The sequence below is a fragment of the Eutrigla gurnardus genome, assembly GCF_963514095.1.
Source record: "Eutrigla gurnardus genome assembly, chromosome: 3".
NCBI classification, from domain to species: Eukaryota; Metazoa; Chordata; class Actinopteri; order Perciformes; family Triglidae; genus Eutrigla; species Eutrigla gurnardus.
Genome location: NC_139917.1, coordinates 18,782,501 through 18,800,497, shown reverse-complemented (window position 1 = coordinate 18,800,497; position 17,997 = coordinate 18,782,501). Strand labels below are relative to the sequence as shown.

The window sequence follows — 17,997 nt, the reverse complement described above, 5'->3', positions numbered from 1 at the left end:
ATAAAGGTGAACACCCTTAGTCTACTCCATTCGTTACCAAAAGAAAAGCAAGGTACATAATCACCCCGAACCCGGGCATAAGCATTCCACTAAGGGCGAGGGAGATAGCTACAGATCATAGCAGGACTATAATGAGGTTAGCCACACACAGCTAGTTATATATATTATCAATGGAGTCCTCCAATTAGTTCACCGACACCCCATCTGGAGGCAAAAGTCCACTGCAAATCAAGCACCACTCGTAGGCTAATGTTACTGCACACACACTTAGTAAAAGGCCTCACTACACCACTGGCTACTGCCAAAACAGACCACTGGACTGAACATGCAGTCTACGCTACCCTCTAGCTTCTCCAAGCCCCGGCTGACAAAGGAAAGGAAAGAAAAAAACATGCCTCGCCAAAACAAAATAAATAAACATAAATTGGAGGTGGTTTAACACATAAGGCATACAGAGTAGCTATGCAACATAGCTTTGACCCACTAGCTTGGTAATTTTAACCTAGGAAAAAACTGTGGCTACGGCTTCTGGAATTAACATAAGACCACATTAGTCCCATATCTATCCAATCGACAGAATTAATACGATATCTGGTTAGAGAGCTAAAGAGTTAGTACCTGATAACATCTGTACTGATTTTATACGATGTAGACTGGAATTGACATTTCCTTATGGACAACTAAAAAGACAATTCATATTCAATACACGGCAGCACATACATTTCTTATCTTAGTTCAGGAATTACACTTTAATATACATAGCATTTACCTTCATAAAATCTTCAATAAACCTGCAACAGCTAGCCATCCACTGTTTAGACCCGACGTAATGAGGGAGCTACAATGTTAAGTGCACATCATTAATGGAGAAGTTTGTACCCGTTTTGTGTTGAAACACCGCCGGCAGATTTAACAGTGTTCTCACCACTGCAATAGTCGCGCCGTTTGCTTTCCAAAAGACTGATTGCAATGCGTTCTATTCTACCTGCGTTACTTCTGGTCATGTGAGGAGGACGTGTCAGGTGACTCGCTACGCTTTGATTGTGAGGATTAACACCAGGTGTCCCCCTCCCACCCGTCACACCTGTGTAATGCTACAGCTTTAACGCCAACTGAGAGAGAAATGAAAATGAGGGAATGAGAATAAAAACAAGAATTGTGTGCCCCCCTCCTCCGCTTCTCCATGACTTTGCACTTTTCTCCTTATTAGCGAAGGCGGACCTGCCAGAGTCCTGTCGGGGACAGCAGCAGCAGCAGCAGCCCAAAACAGCGGCCAGAATCTGTAATGGAGGTCTGGATAGATAATTGATGACAATTTTAAATTTGTTAGCCATTATACAGGCCTAGAACACTTCGGATTAATGAGAATTAAAGATTAAAAAGCAATGCATTTTATATCAATCAGGCAAACAACCTATGGGAGAGGCAGGGGGGGAAGAAACACAGAGGGCGCATGGTTGTCTGAAATCAGCAGGCGGGAAGGAAAGGAAGCCACAGCTGATGATGTTTATGTTAATGTTGTATACGTTCTGCTGCTTCAGATAACTTTATGCTCCAATGTTAATGTCTAATTCCATTTAGATTACTGTGACATGAAATGTAATGTTCTATTAGTGTGGCTTCGCACTTACAGCAGGTGGTCACTCTTTGCATCAGTCTTGAGGAGCACAATGTCCCGCTGACAGCCCTCGGGCAGGCGTGGAATGTCAACACAAACTGTCACCGTGGAGACTCAAAGATGGAGCAGGGCTGGTGTAGAGGAAGAGGTGGAGGACGAAGACTATAGGTAGGACGCCACAACAATCAGCACCCTGCAGACGGACACATGCAGCTCCTCTCTGATTCTCTCTGGGGGTTGATGACATCAGAGAAGCAGCAGGACCCACCCAGGCTGCACTGGTGAGTCCTTTAAATGAATATTGTATTATTTTTGTAGATTCTTTAAGATTCCAATTACAGGCTGGATTAGCAAGCTCACCACTGTTAACAAGCTGACATACAAATGTAAGGGCAACTGTAATTCATTGATAGGATTGAAGGTTAATAGATATGTTAAATACACTACAAGCCACATTATTTGTACTGCAATAAATAAACTTTTTTTGCAATAGTATTTAGCTCAGCTGAGCAGATTCCAGTAATTGGATTTTGGGTGACAGCTCACCTCTACCCAGGTTCAGCATCACATTGAATAATTCAAAAGTTTTGGATACGCATTGCCTGAATCATCCACTGCTGTTTCCTGCTACAGGTGAAGAGAGGCAGGTTCTGGGCCACATCTTCCTGAACTCTCTAGAATTTCTAAGTAGTGCTACCATAACTAGTGAGCCATGATTTATTTGCACAATCTAATTCTGCAGTCAATGAGCATTAATAGCTTAAAATAAAGTCGGTAACTACTTCCTATACTTGTAGATGAATTGAGCTTTTCCCTCAGAGACAGGTTTTTGAATCTAAAAGACTTGAGAAGATGAAAATGTAACTGAAGAGACCTAAAGTAGAAAAGAAAATAGTTGGTATTTCCACCTTTGAAGATGGATTCTGTGATGTTCTATGCAGCCTTTGTTTGGACAGATAAGCCGTGCTCTTTTGTACCCATGAAAAGCATTTCCAACCAAGTTCCTGCTCTAAAAGAAGCCTAAATTACTCTTGTGACCTGCCTGAGCCACTTTGATAGATAATTCCCTTTACGTAATCATCTTAACATGATTAATAGACTGTGAGAGCCGTCTAAGAGGTGACTTTTGTTAACCTTTTATGGGTATTTCCCTCTAGAGGAGCTATAAGAGGCTTGGCTATTGTCTGTTTCACCATCAGGGCCAACACAGTCTGCCAGAGATGATATACTTCTATGACGTGTTGCCTTTCTCGAAGGGAGGGGGGGGAGATGAAGTCCATAAACTGAAACATATTTCCCAGTAAGCACATGAAGAGAGCATGGATCGTTAATTGTCCTCCAGAGGAAGTTGTTTTTGTCACATGCAGGTTCAGGCAATACACGTACACGTAACAGTGTATTCCAAAGACATATGACACATTTTCCCACCTACAATAAGAACGTTTTAGCACAGTTGATGGAAGCTCAAACACCAGGGAGGACAGACATAAAAAAACAAAAAAAAAAACACGTGCCCAACCCTTGCTGTATATGTGCACATGCATACACATTCACAGAGCGGTGGCAGCAGCAGGTATCCAGTAACAGTTCAGTGCTGGATAGTAACTACTGCAGAGGCCATTTGACACCTCCTCTATGTAGATTCAGACGCAGTGCTCTGGCAGCATACTGAAACACTGGCTCAGGCTGGACAACAACATTATACAATTTGTTTCGTGACCTTAAAGCTACCCTGACTTATCTTTAACCACGAACCAAGTGTGTAGTCTTCTTTCTGAGAAAATACTTGATATCAAGAACCAAAATGAGTCCCTAATAATATCATCACAGTTCTAACAATGACTTTGAAATGACGTTTTATTTTCATCACGTTCCTCATTTACTGTAACCAATTACATACAACATGATGATGTTGCATACGTTTTAACTTCCAACACTGTTTTCCTGATACAAACAGAGCAGTTTACAGTATTAACCGTTTAACTGCTGTGGTTTCTTCGGCAGCTTCCCCAGAAATGTCGATGTGTAGATTGATGATAAATTAATTTTCGGAGTCAGGCAGGTGGAATGAGACTGAGTCCTTCCTGGAGCCTCTGCACCTGTTTCACCTGAGAAGTCCTTGCTTGCCCTTGAATCTAAGGAAATCCCAATTGTCCCTGCCACATGTCTTTCATTTAAAGACCTCCACTTCCTGATCGGCCTTCTTCTCACTCATCCTGTCACCTTCGTAAATCCATCCTCTTCCTCTCCAATGGAAGAGAGAGGTTGCCAGGCGCTCCATCCTTAAAGTGATGGTTTGGGGTAAAATGCACCCTAGGTAATTTCCACCATGACATCCAGCCAAATACCCCCTCAGAAGCATTTTTAGCAATGGTCAGCATTGGTCAAGATAGGGCTATCAGCCGAATTGCTTAGTACTAGTGTACTAGTACTTAGTGGGTATATCTCGTAAATTACCCCACTAATAATGCATGGAATGTTACCAAACTTCTGCAGTAGTACACATAGGGTCTGTACTCACAAAACGAGGCATTTGAAAGTTTGTAAGTACATCAGTAGTTTATTTAAATGAACACTTAAAAAGAACACTTGCCTGATAGCTTCTATCCTCGGCTGCCCTATGAATTAAAGATATATGAAAAGTACTAGTACATGAGCACCGTGTCGGACTGGATATCAGAGAATGGTTTCAGTATTGGTGCATCCCTAGTGTTACAAGTGCTGCAGGGATGATGTATTTTTGTAGGGCAATCTGTTGAAGTTAGTGTCACACTGGTTTCCTCAACAAAATTAAAAATTATGTTTTGGATTATTGCAGACAATAAGCTCTATGGCAAACAAACGTTTATAAATAGTTTCATTCGGCAATATAATCTTGACAAACCCCTTTCATAGGGATTGATTATTCCCATAAAAATCCACACCTTCATTGTAACTGTAAGTCTTACAATAGACAAAGTGAAATAACAGGATGTCCAAACTATGTTTTTCCAGTCAGGATGTGATTTCATCTTTGATGACAAAAGCTCCCATTCAGTAAAATGTATTTCTTAGTAGCACATATTGTCCAAGTGTAGATAAATCAAACCTTCCTTACAGGCATGACATCGTGTCGAACACAAACCTAATCAGATGCCTGTTGCTGCACAGCAGCGGGAAGGTCGGCGAAGAAGGTTAAACATTTTGTTGACATGCTGTCGTGACCTCACACACTGAGCCGGACGCCTGAAAGGTGGAGAAGATTGCTGCGCTGACGGCAAACATCCGTATCACAGCGAAGTGCAGCGTGGATATACTACACCAACTGCCTGCTTGTGTGTGTTGTTTGTGAAATATTAGAAGCCATTCACGATGACAAACAAACGGTGAAAATAGATCTGTTCTCGTCATGAACGCACACGTGTACGTGATCACCAATGCACCACGACGATAATTGGAGACCAAGCGTTTACTCTGTCAATATGGTGACATGTTGATGTTCATATTCTGGAGAACACATACAAAAACAACATGGTATAAAAACATGATGCAGCCCTGCTAATCCCAACGGTTGTCCTCTTGGGTCAGGGCTGACACACACATCTCCGGCATTCTGACAGTGATTTCCCCCATGTGTTGTTAACACTGCAGCCCCCCACCCCCTATCCATATACACACAACACCACGGCTGAAAAGTCATCGGACAGAGAGTCCAGCATTGTCCAGCCTGCTTCGACACCCGTTTACTAACCTCCGTTGCACATTATTCAACACCCTAATCGTCTGGCAGGCCGGCCTACCTCTCTGGTTTGATAAGCGAAGTCATAGCAACGATCTCTTGGCTAAACGTTGCTCTCGCTGGCTTAACGACCATTCCTTTGCTGATTAGCTTACCCCCTACCTGTATAACCACCTCCCTACCGCACATCAAAGGATAAGCGTCTGGCTCTGCATCTGCTAAGCCTGCCCCCCCCCCACCCACCTTGCACTGGGACCTGGGGGAATGCACAACACCGAACCCTTTAATAAGACTTTTCAGACAGGCACCTGCAGGGGCAGCTACTGAGAGCCACCGCTGGGCCTTTGGGATCAGGGGATTACTCGTGGTGATGGGAGACACAAAGCCACTGAGATACAGGTGCTCTCCCTCTCCATGCGTCTCCTATGCACACAGAAGATATGTTCACTATTCCAGCAGTATGCAAATATAGGATAATACTTGTATTCATGATATTATAATGGCATGACGCCTTGTCCTTTTTAAAAGGAAAATATGCTAATGACAAGAAACATTTGAAATATTCCAGCAATATTTATCTTAGCAGCATGGTTGCGGGCATTAAGGGAACAATGTTAATGACAACTTCGGTAGCTGAACAACTAATGGAGGCGTGGCCATGACGTTTGGTGCAGACAGTCATGTTCCCAAGAGGATCCACCTGACACCTGTTCGCGATCCTCAGGCTTTGCATCTAGCGCCACCATCAGGTCACACGTTGGTGGCTCACATTGGATTCTCTTTTATCTCATTGTTAATGGTATTCGCACGTTCGTCTCCTCTCTCCTTAAACAAACTCCAAATGCTGACAGAGAGAGGAGAGGGGAACGTTTGGAGGTCAGTTCCTACTGAACTTAGGAAACAAACATCCTCCTAAGTACTGTGAATTGTAAGCAGCTCAATAGAAACAGCAACAGTTTAATGTAAACTTTACACCCTCGCTCAGCAATAACATCAGCCCCTCAGGTAGTTAGTCACTATCCGGGATGAGAAATCAATAGCAGACTGCAGTCCGGTTTCATTTGCCGGTGAGGAGAACATTTAGGCCCGCTTCGATTAGCGCTATTGTGGACTGACACAGCTCACAGCTTGTTAATGCGCTGCTGCAGGAGATAGGAGGTTGTTTGTCTCTCCAAGCTGGGAGAAGCTTAGTGTTGACGGGAAAATATTACAGATCTTCATGCTTTTGTTTGCTGCTGTTTCGTTTTACATCAGTGTGACACCTCCACCTGACCTGAGTCACTGCAGCAGCCTTTAGTTTCTCCTCCACTCATCATTGCACCCACGGGACTTATGAATAGCCAGTGGGCAATGGCACTAAACACACACACATACACACACTCTGAAGGAAAAGAAATATTTGTCCCACCACTGGGAATCCTGTTTAGTTTTATGAAAGGGAAATGAAACCACGCATACAGGAGCCAATATCGTCATGACTGGGGGGAGTTGTGTTTAATAACTTACTGAGGGAAAGTGTTTTTCATCGGTGGGCGGAAGCAACTTTCTCAAGAGTAAACCGTGGGTGGAGAGATCGGTGTCCTTGAGCCTCCACACAGATGGAGAGAGGAAAGAGGCTGATGTGGCTATAGACCAACAGTGATGTTAGTAAGAATGTTCTGGGTGAGCAAACATTACACATGAAACAACAAGCGTCCACAAGCAAGCAAGGATAACTGCTTCCCCCATATATCATCAAATGTCTTCAGCAAAGACAGTGCAGTAAATATACGTGCGTGAATCCAGTCGTCTTCTTGTGGATCATTCCGACAGTGTCACGACATGTGACCCGCAGTGTCCTGCTGGATCCGAGCGAGGAGGCAGTATATGACAAGTGACACCGAGGATGCTTCCAAAGTCCAACTCGCCATGACTCATCGCTAACTGTCCCTGAGGTTAGCATGGCTGTCACTCAAACTGTTTTCCAATCAATGCCACTTCAGCAGACATTCTTGATTATCGCTTTAATGAGAGAGCCGCGATTGATTTCCATTAGCTTATCACAGGCACAGGTACCTCTGGGACCTGGTTTAATTTTCTTGGTATCCATATACCCCTAAAGCTTGGTCATAACATGACACTTATTTGGTGAATCATTGTGAGAGCCGACGAAATTGGCTGACATCGTTACCTCTGGTGATGCTTGTGTTGGTTGGGATATAATATAATATCGTTCTCATAATGCATTAGAAAGCAAATTGTAAAGAGAAGACCTGTCACTCTGCGACACCTCTGTCTGTACCCAGCAGATATTACACACACACACACACACACACACACACACACACACACACACACACACACACACACACACACACACACATACGCTAGCTTCATGCTGTGATTGGCCAGGATGTAGAGGTGAGAAGGTAAGCTGGATTTTAAACTGCTCTCCCAAACACTCTTTTTTCATGTGTTACACAACTATTTGTGACACTTTTTCTCATTGTATCACTGTTCCAACGCTCTTCAGTAGCCTATATGTACATAAGTAAGTGCCACATTTCATGACTTTATGTTGGCTGAATATTCATTAATCTTTTCATGGCCTTCCATGTTTCTTTGTTAGCTTTATTCAAAGATGATAGCCAAGCTAACTCTAGCTGATCATTTGGGTTAGCAAGGGTTAACTGAGCGGTTTATGGTTATTTAAATACGCCTTAGTGTAACAAGTAATACCTTTTGCTGTATGATAATTATTAAGTAGTAATATGTATTGAGTAATTGATTACATTTTAAAGTTTCTTACTCAGCATGGTTCCCAGATAATATAATACTTGCTGCCATCACTCCATTTGTCTCCCCACCTCCACAGTGTCCTGAGCTGATGACAGGCGTTAATAATAGCCCACAGATCATCTTCTCTTGTCAACCAGAGGGATCCAATTGAGTCCAAGCCTTCAAGCTTACTGTGTTAGGGTCTGTGTGTGTGTGTGTGTGTGTGTGTGTGTGTGTGTGTGTGTGTGTGTGTGTGTGCGTGTGTGTTAGATATGTGCTTAACAGCATGTGTGTACAATACATAGGCCCTGTCTGCATAAATAAGCACTTAAGCGCATGTATGTATGTATGGATGCCTGTGTCTTTGTGCTCGTCTTACCTCTGTGTGTGTTTTCTGTCTCTTCCTGCAGCATCACCACACCTACAGTGCGACAGCTGATGAGTTAAAGGGTTTGCAGACAGACTCCTGAGCGTTCTCTGCCGCCTCCTCTGTATCCGTCAGAGTCGTGATAGGGAGCTGTGAATTTGTCTCCCTCGCTCAGATTTATTGAAATGATAAACACCTACTGTCTGTTCTTGGCACAAGTTTTAGACTGCAATTTTAAAAACGAGCACTTTTCAGCCTGAGAGCTGCAGAGGCATTATCGGGGAAACATTGCAGAGTTGCAAAGTTGAAACACAATGTATGACATGAACATATAAATGAATGTTTCACGCTGTCTTTAGAAAAACGGCGGTGAGGCTTAATTATTACACTCCAGATCCAATTGAACATATTTGTCCTCAGCATTAAAAACCCATGAGACTTGCTTCCCTGATGAAAATGCCTGATGTTCCAAGGCAGTTATTTACATATAACCTTAAGCCTTACAACTACACTTATCAAAGACGGTTTTGCTGGTAGAGAAATCCAAGGATGGCGAAATACTCAGACAAACAAGTTGAGAATGTTTTACAAGGTTAGAGACAAAGTACCTCACCTCAACTGTTTCGGCAGCTAAATCTGCCTTCTACCTGGCAAAGATCAACTCTTCTGCCTCCAACCCCAGGAAACTCTTCTCCGTGTTCTCCTCCCTCCTCCCCCCTCCTCCCCCTCCCCCCACTTCCTTCCTTACTGCCGATGACTTTGCTACTTACTTTACCAAGAAAGTAAATGACATGAGCTCCTCATTTACGCCTATTCCCTCCCAGAAGACATCTCCCCCAACTCTCAACTCGGATGGTCTTACCAGCTTTACCCCCCTCACCTCTGAAGACGTTCACGCACTTGTTACATCTAACCGTGCCACCACCTGCTCCCTCGACTCGATTCCCTCCTCTCTTCTCCAAGACATCTCACACGACATCTTGCCATTCCTCACCACCCTGATCAACTCCTCCCTCACCTCAGGTGTCATTCCAGCGGATTTTAAGACAGCTACTGTGAAGCCTCTCCTTAAAAAACCCACCCTAGACGCTATTGACATCCAAAGCTACAGACCTGTATCTCTTCTTTCATTCCTCTCTAAAACCTTGGAACGTGCCGCCTACAACCAACTGTCATCCTATCTCTCGCTGAACAACCTCCTAGACCCTAATCAATCAGGATTCAGGACTGCTCAGTCCACTGAGACGGCCCTCCTCACAGTGACCGAGTCCCTGCGAGACGCCAGAGCCTCGTCCCACTCCTCCGTTCTCGTTCTCCTCGACCTATCTGCTGCGTTCGACACAGTCAATCACCAAATCCTCCTCTCCACTCTGGCTGAACTTGGCATAACTGACTCTGCTCTCACCTGGTTTACATCATACCTGACAAATCGCACCTTTCAGGTCACATGGAATGGCTCTATGTCCAAACCCTGTTCTCTGGACACGGGTGTCCCTCAAGGCTCAGTATTAGGACCGCTTCTGTTCTCACTATACACCAGATCACTAGGTTCTGTTATCACATCGCATGGATTCTCCTACCATTGCTACGCAGATGACACCCAGCTGTTCCTCTCTTTTCCCCCGTCCTCTGACACTCACATTGCAACTCGCATCTCGGACTGTCTGGCTGACATTTCTGTCTGGACAACTGCACATCACCTCAAGCTTAACCTGAAAAAAACAGAACTCCTCTTCATCCCAGGGAAAGACTGCCCTCGCATGGACCTGTCGGTCACTGTCGAGGGCATCACAGTATTGCCGTCGTCAACTGCAAGGAACCTGGGTGTCATCCTCGATGACCAACTATCCTGCACCCCCAACATCACTGCTGTGGCCCGATCCTGCAGATTTGCCCTCTACAACATCCGCAGGATTCGGGACCTTCCTCACAAAGGATGCAACGCAACTCTTGGTCCAAGCACTGGTCATCTCCCGCCTTGACTACTGCAACTCTCTCCTGGCCGGACTCCCGGCCTCTGCGATTACACCATTGCAGCGTATCCAGAACGCTGCAGCATGCCTTATCTTCAATCTACCCAAATTCTCCCATGTGACCCCCCTCCTCCGTGACCTCCACTGGCTCCCTGTTGTAGCACGTATCCAATTCAAGACGATGACACTGGCCTTCAGGGCCATCAATGGAACGGCACCCATCTACCTTCAAACACTGGTCAAACCTCATGCCCTGAAGCGAGCACTTCGCTCCTCTACTTCAGCTGGCCGGCTGGTACCACCATCGCTGAAATCAAACAAATGTCGCTCAGCAAAGTCCAGACTCTTCTCTGTTCTGGCGCCTCAGTGGTGGAACGAACTCCCGACTAATGTCAGGACAGCTGAGTCATTTGCCATTTTCCGAAAAAGGCTCAAGACTCACCTGTTCAGACTTCACCTCGACTAGCATGACCCACTAACCCCCCCCCCCCAAAAAAAATAGGAAATAGTAGGTAATTCTATTCAGAGACACTTTCTGTATTACTTGAAATCTTCGTAACATTCCAATGGCAATGAATAGGCCTACATTAAATTCTCTGACATCAAAACATCTAAAAAATGTAATCTGTGGCTGTGCCAGGACTGTAAAAAAGGCCGGAGAAAATAATTGACGGACAGCCTGTCTACTAAAATAAAATCTTTTGTACCTTTAACAATTTAAAAATGTATTAAAGAATGATTAATGTATTGCAATCATAATGTTACTAACTATTACTAGGAACTATCAACCTGAGGAAGGGATATTTCTTACTCCATTCTTTCATTCTGTGAATGAACCCAAACCTTTGTTTCTCTAAGCCAATTTCAGCCTACAGTACTTTGCAAATGTTCTGGCTGCTGTGAATTTATAGAATTAATTTATGCTGCACATTTAACAATTGGCTCATTCTCAAACTCTATTCGATCTTTATTGATCAAACATAAAGTAGATCTAAAGTAGATCTCTTATCTTTCCATAATTACTAATAAGTTCTTTAGATTGATATAATTGATACAATACATAGTTGGTCCAACTGTTGGTTAAAATATTAAACTTGTGCTTAATGTTATGGAACAACTTCAGTCATTAAAGACACGATATGGACTGTCGGAAGCAAACGGGAAACAAATTGCACTCTCCCACTTTACATTACCACATTTTGATGACCAACTCCTAACCAATCAATTTAGCCTAACTCTGTTGCTCTAAAAATATATCACACTGTTTGCTGCTTTTGTTGGGCTCTACATAGCAATCAGACTTCTCTTGTCAAAGTTGCTAACCTACTCTTGACAGCTGTGGTGTTCCTCAAGGATACATTCTTGGTCCTCTTCTGTTTTCAATATCCTTGTTAGTCCTAGGTAAGGTCATCAAAAACCACAATATACTGTATTACTGGTACACTGAGGACTAGATTTACTAACAAATTTGCGCCCACTGGGCAAAACAGGGCGAACTTGGATAAAATTGCAGATTGCCTGCCACATGAGCAGAAAGAGGCGCAGATGGCGCAGGTCTGGGTGGGATGTCGGAGGTCCCCTGCAGAATACCGACCATGTCTGCAGCCATGGTCCATAGGCAGTCATTCATCTCTTGCTGGTGTTGACATTATTTGGTTACCGCTCTGGCCATTCCATTAATTGCACAAACCAGTTTATCTGCCCATTATTTCGTGTCATTTTGCGGTTTTGCTACACATTACTAGACATCAATTTCTGGTGGACCAGAACCTATCCTTGCCTGTGCCCTGTATACGCTACCTTTTCCTTGGTTCACCACCATTCACCATAGATATCAAATGCTGGATTAGCACAATGATCCTATTTGCACTCGCAAAAATGTTACCCCTGTTTAACATCGGGAGGCTGAAAAAAAACCCCACATTTGTTCTGACCTCTGATATCTCTCTCCTGCTCCTCTCTGTTTCTCTCTGTCTTCTCATGGGATGTTTGTAGTTACTGAGGAGGATGCTCTTGGTGACAGCAGGAGGAGGTAGGATGACCCCATTTGCAACAGCTATCCAGCCAGTCTCAACCAATCACAGATCAGGTTGGGTTGAGGGGCACATCTAGATAGTCTGTCCGGTGCAATCAGGGTCCTGACACTGCAATCTGGCAACCTTGACTCCCCCCTTTCCTCCACCAGCTGCTGAAGCCAGTTCCATCACATCCCCATTACCTGCTGTGGCCGACTAAAGAGCAAATGAGGAAATGGGGAAGAGGTTGCTTTTGCTCAAAGTGGGGATTCCGGAGTAATTAGAATGCCAGAGGATGAAAAGATCAAAAAGGATGAAGTCCGCTGAGTGGCCAAGTTGAATATATAAGAAGAATGACATGTATTTGCTGATGACAGCTATTTCCTAATCAGGGGAGAGGAAGTGTGTCGATTACATGCAAAGCAATTTAGGCTAATAGCTCAATACTCAATGTCTTCACAATCACTATTCATCGTAAACAAGATGTTAGTAGTGCTTAATCCTACATAAACAATCCATATTGAATTGTTATGCATAAAAAGAAGTCACAAGGGCAACAACTGAGCAGTAAAGACAATTAATGAAAAAGTCCTGTAGCCATGCAGTAAAGTTACAGTGCAGCTGGAAACACCATGTTTAAAAAGTTTGTGAATTATATTGTGCCCTGCAGCCATATATGGAATAAACAATTGTGGGAAAAGATTTGAATGTAAACTTTGAAGGAAAGATAATTCACAGGGTTATGCAAGGATTTAGACCTATGTGGTTTATTGTATAATATCGGTCTGAATGTTATAAAAGCAAGTTCAGTTTTGTCGCATTACTGCTGCTGGCTTTTTATAAACCTGTGTTTACACTGGCATTTTCAAAAATCGTATTTACAGCTAAGCAAATGTGAATAAATCTGACTACCAGCACCTCCGAACCTCGTTTATTAACATGTTATGTCCAGTTTGTTTAATCTGTACAAAAAGCAAAGACAAAAAAAATTGGGTTTTACAGGGGATTATAGGGTGTGCTACTTCTTAACTGGGCACAGTAACTTCCTGGAGTTAAACTAATATAATGGTCTCCTAAATGCAACTTCCTATTTACTGCTCAAAACCTGAGTGATCTTCTCTGGCTTGAAGATTTAAATAAATGTCTGTTAAGTCACTATCTATCGCCAAAAAAAATAACACAATGGTGGTTTAGCCTGTGTCTCAATTATGAAAGTGTTGCAATATTTATGTATTTGCAGTATCCCCCACCCTAGTTTTACATTTCTTTCTCAAATTTTATACACATAAAAACAAAAAGTCTACTGACTGAATAGAAATTGTAAATCAACCAGGACTGAAATCTTAATGATTGCCACTTTAGACGTATTATTGTTTAAATACCACTATTCCCATCATCCCATAACTTTGAGATCAAAATTGTAAATTACTGTATTAATTCTGACTAAATATTAAATGAATTTCATTTTCTGTAAAGTGCCTTTTGTCATCAAGGCACCAGAGTGTTTTTTTTGTCTTCCAATGTGGGAAGACTGGTTGGACTCTCAGTCAGTCCTCTACCCTTTGTGTCACTTGAGATCAGGACACTTGAAACTGTCCTCATCTCTTCTTCTCCTCATCCCACAGCCAGCCCTCATTACAACACAACACAATCACCACTAGGCTTTCATCTGAGAGGTCAGACTTAATGAGAGTGTGCAGCTTAACACAAATGCAATTATAAGTCTTCTGATGTGAGTAAGTTCTTTAAAAAATGTGTTTAGATATGTATTAAACTCTTATTTCCTGAAATGGATAATATATCTGAGCACTGTTGTTTCCAGAGGAACATGGGAGCTGTGTGTCTGAATGGTCTTTGTCTTCTGACATGGTTTGTGGTGTAAATTAGTGAGGTTGAAGCCACTGAAATGTGTAGAAAGGTTTAATAACGACGAACATGTGTGACTGCAGAACGTCTTTCTTTTCTACAGCATCATGTTTGGTCAGTGAGAAAGAAACCACAGCCATTTTCTGTCCACCCACTGAACTCAGCTCGGACTATATTGATTTTTGCTCTGGCGGGTGAGAGTGAACTCCCACAAAATAAATGACCAGTAGAAAGGAATATGGTGCTTTGAGGTAGAAGGCTGATTAAGGGAGAGAGGGATTGGCCTCAACGCAGAGGTGGAGGTGCAGCTCAATGAAAGCACGCCGTCCTGTTCAGTAAGAAATTCATCCATAACACGCCACCCAAAAATGCATTCCCACCCTATTATACAGACATGGAAAATGCTGTGTCAGCACTGAGCCTTCACAATGTAACACTATTCTGCTTAAATCTTATACATTAGCAGCACAAGTAGAAAAGGACCACAAGTACCTTGTTAGCACATGAACAGCCGATTATGGGCAGGGAAATAACATCAGTGGTAATAAGGAGAGATCAAAGAGTGACATATCCCATTGCAGCATACATGGAAAACCGTGTTCATCAAAGCACAAGATAATGCCATGCATATATTCTAATGTATACATGGCTCATCTTATATGTCATACCACATGGATAAAAAACATCAAAAGAGGACACATAAAATCCAATGTTTTGGGCATTACCATCTCACCAGTTACAGTAATCTCCTTCTTTTGTCTTTGTCTCTGTAAATGTTCACATTTCTACTATCTCCTATATTTCTTCTCGGATTCCCTTTCCCAGCTTTCTGTTCCTATTCATCTCTATTCTCTCTTTTCCTCCAGCGCAGCCATCCAGTATTAACACTTAAATAGAGGAAACATTGTGCATTCTTCAGAGCTGCAACACACCGATCAGTCCTGACACGCACACAAACACAGCCCCACTCTGACAAGGGCGAGAAGTTGCTGTACCCTCCATGCTACCAGCCAGTAACCCCGCTCAGATGCAAATTCGAATGTCAGCTTCCTTTCTCCTCAAAGGCAACGTCAGCTCGGCGAATGAGTGGGATCTTAAAATCAGGCAATTGCATTTGGCAGATCGTTGTATTCGCTTACTGCATTTAGTCAGCCTAAGCCACTGGAAGGTGCACACCAAGGAGGGGCAAATACACACACATGTGATGTGGATCACATAGGAACATCTACATATAATGGGTTTTGTTATAATTTCTCTCTTGGATGATATAAGCTGTTGTTTGTAGATAAACAAACCCACATATTGGTGCTGTCTTTGTGTTCAAATCCTTGACAAAGGGATAATTTATAGACATGCATTAACATGGGTTAGACATTACCCTAACCCAAGCCATGCTGTTGTTTTCAGATGTGAGTGAACATTGCTCAGCAGCCTGGATCTCAACAATACCAACATTTGGAGAAAAAAAAAAAAATTCCCCCACAAATGTTGCTGCTGTTGTTTTATTATTTCATTTTTTTCATCACTTTTACCCCAGTCAAAATGTGAATTACATTACATTTCAAATAATTTACATATTTGAAGGAAGTTTGACATTTCAACCCACATGAAGAAAGAGTTTGAAAATACGCAGCATAGACACGGCGGCGGATCATCCAGTTGCCTTTTTTTCTCAGTAAAAATAGACAGTGGAAATGATTGGTAGAGGGCTTGCAGTATAGCACTGCAGCAGCAATGCTGTCTGGGTGGACAACACACGTATGAGCTGCAGCAGATCAGTGGTGGCTGTCTTTTTCCTAAATGACTGCCCAGTCATGAAATGCACTCTTATTACAGTCTCAAACAAATATGGAAGTAGAGAGAAAGAGCGTGTTCACTGAGTAAGTAGAAATATGTCTTCTTGCTATTTAACTTTCAAGTGTGTTTTTGCAATAGCTTGATTCCATTTGCTAGGTTTGTACACTGTGTAATGTTGATGCGGCTATGACATGATCCCTCCTAGTAATTGAGTGTAGCGTAATAGGAGAAAGATGGTGATAAATCATTTTTAACTTTACATTTTACACTGATAAACTTCCTCCAAGATTTGTTCGCATGGCCTCCAGGGCTATAATGGTGCTGTGTAACAAACCCTCCATTAATGACGTGGCCTGGATAAACAAGGAGAAAAACAACAAGATCGAGTACCCATCTTGACCATTTGAGCTAGTTTATTGACTGAATTTGAAGAGGAGGCAGGCAGGCAGTTCAGTCCGTCTACAGGCTTGACGGCACTTTGTGAGCCAATCAACATGAGAGATCTTGAGATTCAGCCGACCTGAGAAGCAAGAACCTGAAATCATCCAACAAGACGAGAGGCTGAAATGCAGAGGAGAAACTGTTCACTCCATGCAGAGCAACTACCCAGCTTCCTATCAGAAATAACCATCAGGAGAAAACAATTCATCTTCACATTTTGTTGTTATTAGACCTAGATACATTTAATGTATTTAATAAAGTAAGGTTAGTTAATAAATTAATCTTTACATTTAAAGATTTAGCAAATTAAAGGTTACATACGTTAATCATTAAGCTTCAGCCCTAAAGTCAGCTCTTCCTTAAATTAAAATATGAAACTGCTTCATACCTGGTACTTCTTAAACTTTCAGCTACTGAACGGTGCATCTTTTAAACCCAATTCCATTGATAAACATCAAACAATGAAATGAGTTTCTATTAGTTTAATCCATTGTATCAGTCACTGAATCTACTTGGTCCTTTCATTCATGATACGTGAATTGTAATCATCCCTTATTCTCTTCATTCATTTTATTGCTCAATTATTTATTTGTATATTATTTTAGAGTAGAGTTATTAGATTAACAAATATTTCACTGATAACAAACATTTCATTTGTGTGTATATGAAAATTTAAATCACTGTACATCTTAAAATAACCTGTTGCAACCCATAGGTTGAGTTTTGTTTTTTTGGTTCATGATTCAAAATTGTATCATTAATTATCATTACCTATTTTGATAAATTTTGATAAATGTATCACGTTCATGAAGATGAAAGACTGGGAACAAGACCTCATTTTGTGGGTTTTGGGGAAAATAATTATAGATTGTAGATCAAACAGTAAATTCTACAAGACTATAAAACAGTCAAGGAATAAAAAGTACACACATACGCACTTACCCAGATGATGCTGGCATTTCATCTACACTTCTGCACTACATCTGCAATATGATGTCAAAGTATTTATTCAAAAGAATGTTGTAGATGTAGAATGAGTGAAAACAACCAAATCAGCCCTGGAAGTCAATAATGCTTGCTGTTTTTTTCCCCTTTATCATGCTGATCAGTTTTAGATTCAAAACATAATAGGTTAAGCCTCCAAGTATATAGCTGCTGCTGTTGCTGCGCAATTATAACTTGAATTAACTTCATGTTCTCATCTGAAATATCATGCAAAAATAATTACAGTATTCATAAAATAGAACAAATGTATCCTGTGAAAATTTTGCATTATGGAAAATTGATTAGTGTTGTTCTGAAAAAGGCATGCCACAAGATACACAGAAATAACCTTACTCTAACCTTAACCTAAACTTTAGCTTAACATTCAACCAAATCTTCACCTAAAATGTATTTTTTGTTATGGGGACAAAAGTAAGTGAGTCCCCACAATGTCACTGTGA

At 42.0% G+C, this 17,997-nt stretch overlaps 1 protein-coding gene across 3 annotated transcripts in view; it reads left to right on the top strand.

The window, feature by feature from the left end:
- rps15a (ribosomal protein S15a) overlaps positions 1–17,997 on the top strand; it is a 395,439-nt gene that overhangs the window by 248,548 nt on the left and 128,894 nt on the right. Inside the window, exon 6 of one of the 3 annotated variants that reach the window (XM_084004091.1) lies at positions 14,534–14,543. The exons of the other annotated variants lie outside the window; for them this stretch is intronic. The gene's annotated coding sequence lies outside the window, so the exon portion shown is untranslated. Of the gene's footprint in view, positions 1–14,533; positions 14,544–17,997 lie in introns of those variants that run through there. 3 annotated transcript variants of the gene reach the window in all.